The 14,411-nt window shown below is 37.0% G+C and overlaps 1 pseudogene; it reads left to right on the forward strand.

The window, feature by feature from the left end:
• Window positions 1–2,748: 2,748 nt before the first annotated feature.
• On the forward strand, window positions 2,749–14,082 carry LOC100923355 (annotated as a pseudogene).
• The last annotated feature ends 329 nt before the right edge of the window (window positions 14,083–14,411 follow it).

The raw sequence follows: 14,411 nt of genomic DNA on the forward strand, positions 1-14,411 counted from the left end.
TCATCTGGTCCTGGGGATTTTTTCCTAGGGAGTTCATTAATGGCTGCTCAATTCCTGCCCCCCTCCCCAATGGGATTATTTAGACATTCTATTTCTTGATCTGTTAATCTAGGAAATTTATATTTTTGTAAATATTCATAAATTTTGCTCAAATTATCAAATTTATTGGCATGTAACTGGGCAAAATATTTTCTAATGATTGCTTTAACATCTTCAGTGGTGGTGATTTCACTTTGCATTTTTGACTCTGAATATTTGCTTTTCTTCTTTTTAAATCGAATTTATCAATGGCTTATGTATTTAGATATATATCATAGATCTATTTATTAGCTCAATAGTTTTTTTTTAGACTTTTTTAAAGACTTAAATTGTATTTGTAATCTTACCTTTGAGTTTCTTCTTTTTCTAGTTTTTTTTTTTAGTTGCATGCCCAAATCACTGACCTGTATTTTTTTCCATTTTGTTGATGTAAGAATTTAGAGAAATAAATTTTGGTGTGTTTTGTCATTGTTGTCATTCTCTTTAATGAAATTACTGATTGCTTCTATGATTTGTTCTTTGACTCACTTATTCTTTAGGATTAGATTATTTAACTTCCAATTCACTTTTAATCTTTCCACTGCCCTTTGATGAATGCAATTTTTATTGTATTATGATCCAAAAAGAATATATTTAATATTTCTGCCTTTCTACATTTGATTTTGAAATTTTTATGCCCCATTATATAGTCACTTTTTGTGTAGGTGACATATGCTACTGAGAAAAAGGTATATTCCTTTCTGTTCCCATTCAGTTTTCCCCAAAGATCTGAAAGATCTGTCATATTTAACTTTTCTCATATTCTGTTTACTTCTAGTTTCTTTCATCCTTATGTTTTGGTTGACTTAAGATAGTTTTCTATATTCAACTGATTGTATATCTTATTCTCATTTTGAGCCAATATTGAAGAGAGTAAGTTTCAAGCAAAGCCCATCGCCTAGCCTCCCATCTTTCACTCCATTGTCTGGAGTGCTTCATGTGAAATAATTTTCCTCAGTCTATCTCTTTCTTCCTTTTGTATCCAAATTCCTCAAATTTATCTTATACCTATACTCTCTGTCTATGTATGTGACTTTTAGTGATAGATAGGTAGAGAGACATGTATGTATTTATTTTAGCAAGGCAACTGGAGATAAGTGACTTGCCTGGCGTCACATATCTAAGAAGCGTTAAGTGTCTGAATTGAGATTTGAACTCAGATCCTCCTGATTCCAGGGTCAGTGCTCTGTCCACTGCACTATCTAGCTGCCTTTAGTGATATATGTTTAAGAATTGTAAGTATCATCTTCCCATGGGAGGATGTAAACAGTTTTAAAACTCCCTTGAATTCCTTATGTTTTCTTTTCTCTTTTTTCCTATTTATACTTTGCTTGGGTCTTGATATAGGAGATTGAAATTTTTACTGAATTCTGGTCTTCTTGTATGAAGGCTTAAAATCCTTCTATTTCATTAAATGACCATTCTCATACCACCACTATGGCCTCTGCCCCACCAATGATGAATTATGCTTAATTTTGCTAGGTAAGTGATTCTTGATTATAATCCTAGGTTCTTTGCCCTCTGGAATATCATGTTCCATGACTTTTAATCTTTAAATGTTGCAATTGTAATCCTGATTGTGGCTCCCCAATATTTGAATTGTTTCTTTTTGCCACTTGTAGCATTTTTTCTTTGACCCAATAGTTCTGCAATTTGGATTTAATGTTCCTTGAAAGTTTTATCTTGGAATCTCTTTCCTGAGATGATCAGTGAATTCTTTCAATGCCTATTTGGCCTTCTGGTTCCAACACATCAGGACAGTTTCCCCAGACATTTTATTGAAAGATGCTGTGCAGATTTTTCTTTTAATTCTGACATTATTTATCCTGGATCTATTTTCTAGGTCAGTTGTTTTTCCCATGAGGGATTTTACATTTTCTTTCATTTTAAAATATCTTTTGAATTATTTGATTGATTCTTGATATCTCACAGAGTCATTAGCTTCCACATGTCCAATTTAAATTTTTAAGGTGTTGTTTCTTTGATTAGCTTTTGTACTTTTTTTTCCATTTGGCCAATTGTACTCTTAAAAGAGTTATTTTCTTTTTTCCAAGCTGTTGCCTCCTTTTTCATAATTCTCTTGCATCACTTCCATTTCTTTTCCCAGTTTTTCTTCTCCCTCTCTTATATAATTTTAAAGCTTCTTTTTGAGCTCTTCTAACAAGTGCTTTCTGTCTTAAAACCACTCACTTCCTGTTTTTCTTTAGGATTTTGCTCATAGATGTTTAACATTGTTATCCTCTTCTGAGTTTGTGTCTTGTTCTTCCTTGTCACCTTAATAACTTTCAATGGTCAGATCCTTTTGTTGTGTTTTTATTCATCTTTTTTGCTCTATTTTTGTTTCACAAATTTTAGCTCTGCTCCTGAAATAGAAGGGGAACTTTGCATCTCAGGCTTCTTGTGTCAGGGACTGCAGGCACTGGCTACTAACCTTGTTTCTAGAGGTATGCTGGGGTGGAGGGAGGTGATTGATGCTGCTGGAGACCATAGGAGTCTGAAAGCTTACTCTGTGCTGAGCTGGGGCCCTCATTGTTGTATCCCACATGTGTTGAGGAATTGGGATATTTCTGCATTTCCAGGGCTACACTGAGGTACAAGGCAGTCTGGTTGTTGGTTGCTGCCTATTTACTGGGCACCTTCCGGTTGGAATTTATCTGTTTGTCCTGGCCTATGCTAAAGCATATGGAATTTGCATGTAGAAGTTCTCAGAGTCTGGCCATTCTCCTGGCTATGCTGAGGTACATGGTAAGTGGAGGGGGAACTTCTACTGTTGGCATTTACTTGACTGGATATCAGGATCTACCATTGGTTTGCTAAAGTACTGGCTTGCTGAAATGCTTCCTATCCTGCACTGCACTTTTTATCTGAGTGAGACAAACTTTTCTTGCTGATCTTCCAAATTTCTTAGGCTCAAAGATTGCTCCCTTATGTTTTTGTTGGTTTTGCTTTTCCACAATTTGTTTTTTTTTTTTTTTTAAATAGCTGTCTTGATGGAATATAGCTTCTAGGGGAGACAGCAGTAGGGAGGTTCCCTGATATTGTAGTGCTTCTGTTCTAATGATCTGTCAATGATTTTAAAGACTTTTGGCTTTAGAATCAGTGATCCCAAGGTTCCCCCCATCTCCATCAATGATTATAAAAGTCTTCTGGCTTAGGAATATAATAATATTTCTTCCCTTAGACTTTACGGAATATATATTAGTGATCCTGAGATTCTCTAATCTTAGAGTGCTATTTTTCTAATAATCTTGCCTGTCAATGATTCTAAAGTCTTCTAGCTTTAGGATAGTCCTAGATCTGCTGGTCAGTGATAACCAAATTCCTGAGACCACTTCTCAGTTCTACCTCAGGCCATAAAATTAGCATATCAATAACATGAAGAACTGAATAAACATGTCTCCTTGCTCCTGATGCTTTGCTAAATTCTATAGGAACTTAGCCCACTTCAATTGGAATTACAATTACAATAAACTTTGCCCCTTGACTTGGCTATGGATTCAAGCCTGCAAATTTTTTTGAGACACCTCACAACACAGGTCTTCAACTCCCAACCCTTCTGAACCTCAACAGTCTGAAAATGAGTATGGGAGAGTTATGGCAATTTATTGCTTACTCTGCCATTTTGACTCATCCAAATCCTGTCTCCTTTAGCATTTGTTAAGTGACTTGCTCAGGGTCATGTAGGTAGTAAGTGTCTGAGGTCAAATTTGAACTTGGTTTTTCCCAACTCCAGGTGTATTTACTGGACTTACCCATATTTACTCTGACACTGAGGCTATTCCATCTATCAACCAATTTGGGAATTTTCACAGGATATCCCCCTATCTGAAATTCTCTTCCTCCTCTCTATCTCCTATCTTCTCTGGCTTCCTTAGAGTCTCAGAGAAAATCTGCTGTTCCTCAAGAAGCATTTCATAGTACTTAATCTTATTATCTCCCCTCTGAAATTAGCTCTAAATTATTCTGTATATATCATTGGTTCATGGTTGTTTGCATGTTGTCTCTCCATTAGCTGATGAGCTCCTGGAGGATAGAGACTATTTTTATATCTTTGATTGTATACCTTTCTTTGTATCTCCTGCATTTAGCAAAGTGCATACAGTAGGCATAAATGTTTATTGACAAATGTTTTGATCAGGAAAAAATAAAATGAGATTGTATCCCTGAAATCCTGAATACTGTTAACTCATCTAAAAAATACTTTAACTTTAATTCTGCCATATCTTATTGTTAAATCCTATTGAGAATATAATGGGGTGGCTAGGTGGTAAAGTGGATGGAGTGCCAGGTCTGGACTTGAGTTCAAATATGTCACTTACCTGTGACACTGGGCAAGTCATTTAACCTCTGTTTGCCTCAATTCCTCATCTGTAAAATAAACTGAAGAAGGAATGGCAAAGCACTTCAACAAGATTCCAAGTGAGATCATGGGTAGTTAAACAAATGACTAAATTATAACACTGAGAATGTAATCCACTAAATCCCCAGATCTTCTTCAAATAATCTACTATTTGACTAACTCATTTTACTGGAAGTTTTTTAAAACTAATCATCCCTAAAGTTCCAACTGGAAAGTTGGTGAGGGTGCAGCAAATTTGCCTTCCTAAATGCTGAGGTTTAGGTAACTGATAGAAGGAGTAGGTGCTCTGCTAGGGCACCTATGTCCTAAGGAGAAAAACATTAATCTCCATTGTTTAGGTTGGAATGTTTCTCTGGAGTCTACATCTTAATCATTTATCAAATTTATACACCAAAGTGCTGCCTTTGAGATATATCTGTAAATAGCTCAGGTCTCTGAGCTTCTCCTTAAAGATATAAACTTCTTTTCTCAGTAAATAAATCCAGAAGAGTTTATAAAGATGGTCTTAATAGAAAGTATGGTACATCTGATGCAAAACGGGACAGTTATTATGCTATCGCTCAGTGTTTGATAGCTATGGTCTGTACTTCATTCCTGGTATTACGGTATTATCCATAGATTATCTATCTATACTTGCTCACTAGTAACACTGGAAGTCATGACGTCACTATCAACACCTTGGAAAGCTCCCTGGATTCATTGAGGTAAGTATTATTTTTCATTTACTTGCCATTTCAATTCAAGAAAAATCTACCTAGGAATTAGCTAATTTCACTTATAAATACCACATTAATAGGAAGGGAAGAGAGTGGTTTCCTCTCACTATGAATTTCTAAACAAAGAGTTTCTAAACTATGAGTTTCTAAGCAAAGACCACTGGTGGAATATGCTATTACAGCTTCATTTCAGTGGTCTTGGAGGTATCTTCAAACTTTCAGATTCTGTTTGGGATGCAGGGCTGAAAGTTCTTTTAGGTAAAAAGAAAACCTGTTACTGCAAAGCTGTTGTGCCTAGAGTTTCCCTTGACCACACCATATGTTGTAATGTGTCATGACCTCGGGTTCAAGTCCCATCTAGCTGGGCGCTCAATGAAAAAAGAGCCCAGGGAAACCTTGAAGCTCCGACACCTTTACACACTATTGTGTCAGGTGCATTAACTCAATCCTTACTAGGATAATTCATCTCGCTGTCTCCTGCCCGCCACCTTCTTATCCTGTCAGGATTAAGTTATGATCCTTTCATGGAATTATGACTTGTCCATCCTCCCAATGTCTTTGTTCCCTTATCTGTCTTTGTTTCCCCTATAAAATAATATACTCAGATTATGTATTCTGTTTGCAAACCCTAGTTAGCTAAAACCCTATATAAGTTTCCTGCCTCAGTTTATTTACATCAAATGCTTTGAAAAAGAGTCCCATCCAGTCAGCTAGCTTAAACTACACATTAAAGATAAAAAACCAATCTCTGCTTGCCTCAGTTTCTCTGGTATTACAACCTATGACTTAAAGTAAGCTGTTACTCTGTGCAAGTCACTTAACCTATTGGTGCCCAGGACAATTCATTAAGACTGTAAATATATGCTGATTTATATCCATAAAGAGAGTTTCCTCACTAGCAATTCCTTATACCAATAAAATTACAGAACAGGCCTTGCTTCATTGTTGTGCTAGAGGTGATCTGGCACAAAAGGGACATTAACATGCATCCACAGATTGAATCCTACATATATCATTAAGGAAAAATAAAGTCTCCTAGACAAGAGAAGTAAAGACTCTTTACCTCCTAGTCTAATAGACATGTTGGTATAGTATAATGCATTAGAACACTCGTTGGCCAAGTAGTTATTAGATGTCAGTTCAAGTCCTAAATCCAGGCTTCTTTTTTCTCATTATAAAATTAAAGGGCTTAATAAAATGATTTTAAAGGTCCCTTCTACCTCCAAGTTACTCTGGACTGAAAGTCTAACAAGGTCAGAATTTTTCAAGATAATTTTATCATCATAGACCTTTAAAGTCAGAAGAGACTTTAGAGACCAACTAATCCATATCCTTATGTTTGCCAAGGAGGAATCAATCAATCAATCAACCAATATTTGCTAAGCACCTACTCTGTGAAAGAAGATGGAGGCAGGGAGAAAAGTTTTCAGATGAAAGATTGTTATCGATGTAGCAAGCATTCCAGAGAGCCCAGTGGAAAATGTGGGTAGTTAGTGGAAAGTTAGAGGAATTAGAGTGAGGAGGATGGGAATAACAACAGGGAGTTAAGGAATGGGGTTTGTACAAGGGCAGCCAGAGGTTTGATTTGGAATCACTGGAATGATGTAGGTAGAACAGAGTGACATGATTAGAGAAATTCAAGAATTTCCAACTAGCTGCAATAGTGAATCTCTGCATATTAATGAGGATTGGAGGGAGAGGTATGGAAAGTAGAGGTAGATTGACTATTTTGTCTTCCCTCTTCTTCTATTTTCTTCTTTGGGCTTGTAGTATAAAAGAAATGAATGCTAGACCACATCTGGCTATTCTATAGGGAAGAATGACATCCACATACACGTGAAAGCCACATATGAACTGAATTATTAAAAATGCCTTGGAATTTGACCTTTGTATATAGTCAAACCCTGATATGCTGCTTATAGAATATGTTCTCAGTACATGTCTACACACACGTACTCTATATTTATGTCTCAGCTAGGTTCTATAGTTCCATCCTGTTATTGAGTTTACATTAAGAATTGTGTCAAGAAAAAAAATCAAACAAGCCCCCCCCAAATAAAACCCTTCTTATCTACGTAATCATACTACATTAACTTTATCATAATAACCTTATCTCTGAGAATTTCTTTCAACTATTTACCTATAGTTTTAGTTGGAAGAGTTCTTTTTTAAAACACAGTAACAATAATGGTAACATCTTAGCAAGAAGCATAGCAGATGTTAAGAAGACTTGGGTTCAAATCTCAGCTCTGGAATTCATTAGTTGTGTTGCCTGAGACAAATCACATGGCCTCTCTAAACCTCATACAGCTCTCTAAGACTATATTTTATGATATGGAAAGGATGCTGTCTACCTCTCTAAAGGATAAAGGCATAGATCAATGATAAAATAAAATGAAAGTATAATTTAAAAAATTTAGCCCCCTAAACAAAAGGAATCAATAAAACTTAAAAAAAAAACCCTAACTAGTTCATATTTGATTTTTTGCATAATGTTATTGAAATCATAAAGAAAGAGATTTTTCTCATCAATGCTTCAAGGATTTAATAGTCACTCCAATTACATTGATTTATTCCCATTTTGTTGTTGCCTTTGAGGAAAGAAACTCCTTAAGGTTAGTCAACAGAAGACTCTCTGCTTTGCAATGCAAATTATTCTTGTCTTTCTTAAGACCTTTAGGCTGTTGACTCCCCACAGTTTATATTTACTTTTAAAATTATTTCAGCACTAACTTTACTTCTGAAGTTCAACAGAATTTGAAATGCCTTAAATTCCTAAAAGCTTCAAGATCTGCAATTTTGAATGAAAATTGAACAAGAGATGTAGCTTTCTATAGCTAATTATATGTTTCATTCAACAATTCATTCAATAAAACATGAACTAAACTTTTATGATCTCAAAACCAATTGGAAAAACATTGGTTTGAATTCAGGTCAACAATATTGTCAGTTACCTTTAAGTATTTGTTTTTGTTTTGTTTTTTTAAAAACCCAAACAAAATCTTCCAGGAAAAAAAAAACTTATTAAATTTAATTTCAACAAGGTGGATTTTTGCTTCAGTGAGTACAACTCAAGAAGACTAACCTTTTCTTTCTTTTCCATTTATCCCTACTTGATTGCAAAAGAAAATGAACATTCCTCCAAAATGGAGAATATAAGAATAAGTATAGGTTTATAGGCATAATGGATTCTAAATTTCTAGGTTTGGGTGTAATGCTGGAGAAATTGAGGCAAAATAGAGATTAGAAAGGTTTTAATATTTTATTTGGATTTCTGAGAGGGAGAAATTGTACTGGGGTATGTTGCCTCCAGGGCTGATGTCCAAAGCATCCAGCAGCTGTGCGTTCTCAGTGACATATATATGACTCTAAGCTTGGATACACAAAGTGGAGTGGAGTCCAAACTCTGGTGAGCAGGAATCTCCAGGCAGAGACCATCAATCCGGTTCTGACAGGCTGGAGAGTAGGACCATCAATTCTTACAAATTAGGAGGACTTAGGAAGCGTCCAGCTAGAGCTAGGAAGTTTGAAACTTAGAGATACCCATTAGGTATCTGAGATAGGACATTTGGAGTTTTATCTTTTGGAATGCCAGATCTTCACAATACTAATTATTTCAGTTCTAATGAGCAGAAAAGGGGTTTGCAACCAGGGAAACTGAGGTAGGACAATTTAGGGAAACTGAGTCGGGACAATTAGGGAACCTGAGTTAGGAAACTGTGGCACAACCTTGATTTGGTTTTTTGCTTTTGTTTCGTTTTGTTTTTAAGAAAATGTTTTCAGAGTTAATATGGATTTGACAACAAAGAGACCTGAAATGAGTCCCGAGTTTGCTACTTTCTGCCTAGTGACCCTGGGCAAGTCATTTTATTTTGGCTTCCCATTTTTTGGCTCAGAGTATATAAGTTATGAACATCTCATATGAGGCTTTTCTATATGGATTTTTTTTTTCTTAATAAGGGCTGTCTCTCTTCTCTATACAACAATAGCCAGATGTGGTCTACATTCATATCTTTTATAAGTCAAAAGAAGAGAATAGAAGATGAAGAGGGAAGGAAAAAGACCTTGCCCAGAAATACTTATATAGAGTTCAATGAAATTCTTTACTGAGAGAAGCTATCTGAAGGATTTGCAAAGTTATCACTTGAAAAAAATGATTAAAATTATTTTGCTTGGCTCCTGAAGGCAGAACTATGAATTATGAAAAGGTGGGGGGGTGGGGAATGTGTAAACAAGCACATCCCAAAGTAAAATGTCGTTTCTCTGGAGAGTAGTGGGTTTCTCCTCATTGGCATTCTTCAAGCAGAGGGTAGATGAGAATATATTAGACGGAACATCATAAGGGATATCCTAGATTTAAAGCCAGAAGAGATCCCAGCAGCCGTCCCCCTTTCCATTTTAGAGATATAGATACTGAAGTCTAGAGATTTCAAATGACTTTTCCACGCATTAAGTGTCAGAGATGAGATTTGAACTCAGATACTTTAACTCCAGATCCTGGGAGTCTTTCCACCAGAGTGGAAAATATGGATATTCTTTTTGTGGGTGCATCAAACTACTGGTTACTGGGATCCCTTCCAATTCTATGATTCTCTAAGAAATCAAGAAGATGCAAAATCAGCTGACATTTGTGTAAAATGCTTTGTAAACCATATAATTCATTAAAAAAATGTCAGCTATTGCTCTGATTATCACTGTTACTGATAAGATAGCACTTACAACTTGTAAGATAGGTAATATGAGAGCAGCCTCTCTCTTGGCATCTTATTTTAGTAAAGTTATATTCATTCATAAAGAAATTGAGTCACGGAGAGCTTAAGCCATTTGTCCATAGTACCCATTGCTAGTATTCTTCAGAACAGGATATGTGTAGAGTCATCTTCAAGCAAGGCCTGGGGTAGCTAGGTGGCAGTGTATAGAGTACCAGCCCTAAGTCAGGAAGACCTGAGTTCAATTCTGGTCTCAGATACTTAACACCACCTACCTGCGTGACCTTGAGAAAATCACTTAACCCCAATTATCTCAGAAAAAAAAAAGCAAGGCCTAGGAAACTAGTGTATACATTGATACACTTAAGCAGTACTGTCCTCCACCCTTAAATGATGACCACTGCTGATGGTAAATGGTACTGCTGCTTTATTTCAGCTGTAAAATCACATGCGCATCAATGTCCTGAAAATATTCATCCAAAAGCACACTACTATGATAATAACCAATAGAAAAATGGCCCAGTTGATTAAGCCAACCATATTTTGTGGCTATTCAGTTGTATCCAATTTTTATCACCCCATTTAGGGGCTTCTTGGCAAAGATACAGGGGTGGTTTGCCATTTCCTTCTCCAATTCATTTTACAGATGAGAAAACTTACGCAAACATGGTTACATGACTTGCCCAGTTTTTTTCTTTCTATGCACAAATAGAAAATAAACATTCCTTTCCCCACTGCAAATTCTTAAGGCTAGTTTTGAACTCATGTTCCTGACTCTAGGCCCAATGCTCTATTCCCTAAGTAGTTGCCTCTATTTTGGTGGGAATAGGGCATTGGAAGGAAGGAAGGAAGAAAGGAAGGAAGGAAGGAAGGAAGGAAGGAAGGAAGGAAGGAAGGAAGGAAGGAAGGAACGGAGGGAGGAGGACAGAGGTCAGACAACACAACTGCCTTTCAGTCTCCTTGTATCATCATCATCCTCTCACATGAAGAGATCCATTCTACCGCTCTGAGTTAGAGCTCCAGCAGCCACTAGCGGGTGGCTCCCATATCACAACAGGAAGGAAAAAAGGAAGGAAGGAAAGAAAGATAGTGGGAGGAAGGGAGGCAGGGAAAGAAGGAAAGAAGAAAAGGGGGGGAGAAAAGGAGTAGAAAATTTTGTTTGTGGGTTTGGGTATTGCCAGAAGACATCTGGCATAGGGGAGTAATATACATGAAATAGAACCCAAACAAAGATGCTTATGGGAAATGAAGGTTAGTTGGATAAGCCTGAATTTTAATCAGAGGGGAAGGATAATAGAGGGTGCTGGGATGGTGTTGAGTTTCAGATTCTGAATCAGTTTTCAGGATGATGACATTTCAGGTGATGAGTTTATTCTGTAGCAAGACATATTGTTCCTGGATTCAAAACTAAATAGAGACACTAATGGAAAGAATCTATTAATTTCAATCCAGTCTAGCAAGTCCAACAACAAGGAATTGCTGGGCATATAATAAATGTAGGCAGGTTTCTTAAGGGCAATTTCCAGTATTTGTGCTTAGCTTTATTCACTATATTGTTCTGCCTTTCAGGTCTGGGAACAATTGCCAGATATACTTTAAGATTCTAAATAATAGTAATAATGGCACTTTAAGGTTTGCAAAGCACTTTGCAAATAATGATATCTGTTCTAGAGTGGGAAAAAGATTTTCTGCATTAGGCAGGAAGTCCCTAAGATAATTTGTTTCATTGTTGTGATATACTGCATGAAGAAAGCCTGTTAATTAGGTACCTGTTCCAAGTTATTTAATCGACCAAACATTAATTATAACTTTGAATATCATTCCTTTATTTTATGAAATCAGACATGAGCTTTGGGGCACAATTTTTAAAAAGTCAAACAAATAAATAAAAGACATCGAATCAGCTACAATAATCCAACTGGAATACTGTGTACTGTGCTAGTCACTTTCTCCATGGGATTGAGGAGTGGGGTGGATAGAACCACAATTAATGGTTAATAGTCTGAAACAATTTAGATGGTCAGGTTTGGAAGTAAAAATCATAGCAAGTAAAGAGACACCTGACAGTTACTTCTAAATTTAAGATGCATTACAAGGTTATTTTTATATAATTAGATCAAATGGTAAATAATTTGCTTAAAATTTCTCACAGGAAGATGTGTTGGATTTCTGGAATCTTTTCTGAAAAGTGGATGAATGAATGGCTTCTTAAGGTGTTTCAAAACAGATTAAGCAAAGACTCAAATCACAGAAGCATTCAAAGGTTAGAATGACTGATTTAACAGAATGGGATATGTTAAGATTTATGATTATATTAATTATTCCTTCCAGGAAGTAGATAGTGTTTGATGGAAGATAAGCATTAATCTATAAACAGTTTACTTTGATGAGGTAGCATTACTATGAAACTTATTCACAGATGAATAAAATGGCTTCTAGCTTATAAATTCTGAGAAATGATCCCATTAAGGAAAATAAAATTTAGCAAAGGACCAAACCACAAAAATTTCTAGAGAAACTAGTTTAAAAACAGCAACATTAACAATACCAGAGGAGCCTGAGAATATTGGAAAAGAAGGGAGTTAAGTGTGTACATGAAGAGTCTCTTACTAGGGCAGGGTGACCTGGCTGCATCCCAGAGTGCCATTTTTAAGGGTGTTTACAGCACAATTTGTAGCAATTTAGAAACAGCAGGATTTAGTAGCTAGTTAGTAAGAATAATGATTTAAAATAGGAAGTTACCTAATGGTAGGACGGAATGAGTTGTGTTTCTATTCTGCTCTCCTTCCTTTTCCCACAGTGTCCCAGGTTCTTGGTTTCCTCCATGGAAAGAAGATATCCCATCCATGCTATTTCACTAAGGGAGGGAGCTCTGTACTGTTTGTCCCATATGCATTTGTGATTTTTGCCCCAGGTGCAAAAATTCCCAGGTATGGTTCTGTGTATGAGAAAGGCATGGGAGGGTTGGGGTCATTTTCATGTAAAAGTCAATGATCTTTCCAAAATTATGCGTCAAATCTTTACTCTTCTTGAAAGAATTGGATGGAATGGTGGTGGCCACTCAAATCCAGAGGGAGATTGCCCATCTAAGCTGGTCAAGTTAGTCAACAACGTTTAGAAAGCTGTGGCAAGCTGCCTTGGGTTAACCCCAGATGTGCATAACAGAGTACTGCTGTGTGTGTAGCTCCTATCACTGCTCTTGCTCAATTATACTTATGTTTTTAATCCTTCTTTCCCACTCATCTTTCTTTCGGATATGATCCCAAAAAATCGAACAATTAATGAATTCATCTTCCTGTGGTTTTCCAACCACCCTGAACTGCAGGGATTGTTCTTCCTGATATTTTTAGTTGTGTATCTGGTAACTCTTCTGGGAACCTTCTGATACTAACAGCAATCAGAATCAATCCTGTTCTTCACACCCCTATGTACTATTTCCTCAGCAACTTGTCCTTCCTGGACATCTGCTATACCTCTACCACTGTCCCCGTCATGCTGGTGAATTTCTTCCGAGAGAAGAAGACTATTAGTTATGAAGGCTGCCTGTCCCAGCTCTTCTTCCTTGTTCCCTGTGCTGGTACTGAGGGTATCCTATTGGCCACTATGGCTTATGATAGGTTTGTAGCCATTTGCTACCCATTACACTACCCGGTCTTTATGAGCAGGAGGGTATGTGCATACCTAGCAGCTGGGTCCTGGTTGTGTGGTTTGGGGAACTCTCTGATACACACGGGGCTCACAGTAACTCTCTCTGTGTGCAGTTCCAATGAGGTCAGTCATTTTCTCTGGGACATCCCCCTGCTCCTGAAGCTCTCCTGCTCAGACACTTCAGTGAATGAGGTCAGCCTCTATGTGGCCAGTGTCACGGTTGGTCTGAGCCCCTGCCTCTTCACTGCTGTCTCCTATATCCTCATTCTCTCTGCCATCTTGAAGATCCAGTCTGCTCAAGGACGGAGAAAAGCCTTCTCCACCTGTGCCTCTCACCTCACTGTGGAGGACATCTTCTTTGGAACTGCCATCTTCAATTATGAACGGCCCAGCTCAGGCTACTCCCTGGATGTGGACATACTGGTCTCTGTGCTCTTCTGTATTGTTACCCCCATGCTAAACCCCATCATCTACAGCCTGAGAAACAAGGAAGTCAAGGGGGCTATAAGGAAATTGGCTGGAGAATGTCAGTCAAAGAGATCTTAAAAGGTCAATCGTGTGTTGTATAGAACAAAATGACCAACATAGACTGGCCATTCATTTCACTTTGACAGACTAACTTGTAGCAGTTTAGTGTGAGAGCACAATATAGATCAAATGAGGGATTGTTAAGTCATCTGAGAGTTCTGATTACATATGTTGATATATAGATATATAATGTAACTTCAAGAACATAGCACCTTTCAATAAGAGTAGCAACGTTCCTATTTGTACATAAGCAAGGATACATATATAATGTATCACTTTTGCTACCTAATAAAATGTTTAAGTAGTGGACATGTATCTACATGCACATTTATGAATATTTCCATTGTATCACTTTTGCTTGCTTTCTTCCTG

This window comes from Sarcophilus harrisii, chromosome 4, assembly GCF_902635505.1.
Source record: "Sarcophilus harrisii chromosome 4, mSarHar1.11, whole genome shotgun sequence".
Taxonomy (NCBI): Eukaryota; Metazoa; Chordata; class Mammalia; order Dasyuromorphia; family Dasyuridae; genus Sarcophilus; species Sarcophilus harrisii.